The sequence below is a fragment of the Corvus brachyrhynchos genome, unplaced genomic scaffold, assembly GCF_000691975.1.
Source record: "Corvus brachyrhynchos isolate BGI_N302 unplaced genomic scaffold, ASM69197v1 scaffold784, whole genome shotgun sequence".
Lineage (NCBI taxonomy): Eukaryota > Metazoa > Chordata > Aves > Passeriformes > Corvidae > Corvus > Corvus brachyrhynchos.
In genome coordinates, this window is record NW_008237437.1 from 49,248 (window position 1) to 51,094 (window position 1,847).

The 1,847-nt window shown below is 60.5% G+C and overlaps 1 pseudogene; it reads left to right on the plus strand.

Moving 5' to 3' along the window:
* The first annotated feature begins 567 nt into the window (after window positions 1-567).
* Window positions 568-1,847, plus strand: part of LOC103613673 — a 3,780-nt pseudogene continuing 2,500 nt past the window's right edge.

Here is a 1,847-nt window from a genome sequence, read left to right on the forward strand (position 1 = left end):
GGAATGCAACGGGGAGGAAAAGCCCCGGAGATGCCGCATGAGGAGGGGCTGCAAACGCAGCCCAAGGAGCTCTGAGGAGGAAGGACCCTCGCTGGGCCGGAAAGGCGGCCGGAGATCTGGACAGAGCTCGAAGCTGGGGGTCCATGAGCAGCTCCACGATGGGGAGAAGCTGTACAAGTGCTCAAAATGTGAGAAAAGCTTCAGCCAAAGCTCCAATCTGATCCGCCACTGGAGAATCCACACGGGGGACCGGCCCTACGAGTGTGGGGAGTGTGGGAAGAGCTGCAGAGACAGCTCTTACCTGATTGTCCACCAGAGGATCCACACAGGAGAACGTCCTTACGAGTGTGGGGAGTGTGGGAAGAGCTTCAAGAGGAGCTCCCACTTGATTGTCCACCAGAGAATCCACACCGGGGAGCGGCCCTACGAGTGTGGGGAGTGTGGGAAGCGCTTCAGCCGGAGCTCCCACTTGACTGTCCACCAGAGGATCCACACTGGGGAACTGCCCTACAAGTGCGGGGAGTGTGGGAAGGGGTATCAAACCAGCTCCGATCTCCTCGTGCACCAGCGTATCCACACCGGGGAGAGGCCCTACATGTGTCCCAAGTGTGGGAAGAGGTTTCCAAGGAGCTCTGATCTCCTCGTGCACCAGCGGACGCACACTGGAGAGAGGCCCTATGTGTGTCCTGAGTGTGGGAAGCGGTTTCCAAGGAGCTCTGATCTCCTCAAGCACCAGTGGAGGCACACTGGGGAGAGGCCCTACGAGTGTCCCGAGTGTGGGAAGAGGTTTCAGACCAGCTCCGATCTCCTCGTGCACCAGCGGATTCACACAGATGAGAGGCCCTTCCGCTGCCCTGACTGCGGGAAGGGCTTCAAGCACAAAAAACCACCTCCAACCTCGTCTCCCCCCGGCGTATCCACACCGGGGAGAGGCCCTACGAATGTCCTGAGTGTGGGAAGAGGTTTCAGACCAGGGCAAATCTCCTTGTGCACCAGAGGATCCACACCGGGGAGAGGCCCTATGAGTGCCCCGAGTGTGGGAAGAGCTTCTCACAGAGCTATCACTTGACCAGACACCAAAAGAAGCACTGCTAAGGGAGGCCCTTTGAGTGCCTCGAGTGCGGGAAGAGTTTCGTGCGTTGATCCAGCCCCATCCCCCGTGGGAGGATCGGTGTTGGATGATCCCCAGTGACCCCCGTTGGGCAGAGCCCCGGAGATCCGTGGTGCCGCTGATCCGTGTTGGGAAGACACCAGGCTGGGGGGCTCCGCCTCTTCCTGGCTCCCGGTGGCCTTGATTTTCTTTTCATTTCTCTTTGTCCTTTCAAAACACCCAAAAGCGGGGTAAATTAAGGACGTTGAACTGAGATGCGGATGGGGACATGGGGGGATCTTCCAGGGGATGTGGGGGATGCTGGCTTTGAGGGAGGTTAGGGTTCCTGGGAGGGACTTGGGGGTTGCTCAGGGCTTTGAGGACCCCAGGCCGAGCGGCTCCGACTGTGCTGGGAGACCCTGGTGGAGGTTCTGGGGCAGCTGATCAGAGACCCCCCTGCCCTGGACCTATCCCCATGTCCCTCATCCCTGTTCCCGGGGTCGCCTGTCCACGATTCCGCTCTCCCCGCTGTCACTCCTCCCCCACCGGCCCGTTTCCCGGTTCCCCCTATCCCAGTCCCGTCCCGCTCCCATCCCGGTCCGAATCCCGTTCCTAGTCTCATTCCCATTCTCTTTCCTGGTCCCACATTCCCGGTGCCTTCCCCATTCCCGGTCCCACACTCCCGGTCCCATTCCCGGTCCCTTCCCACATTCCCGGTCTCACATTCCCGGTCCCATTCCCGGTCCCCGTCCCCACT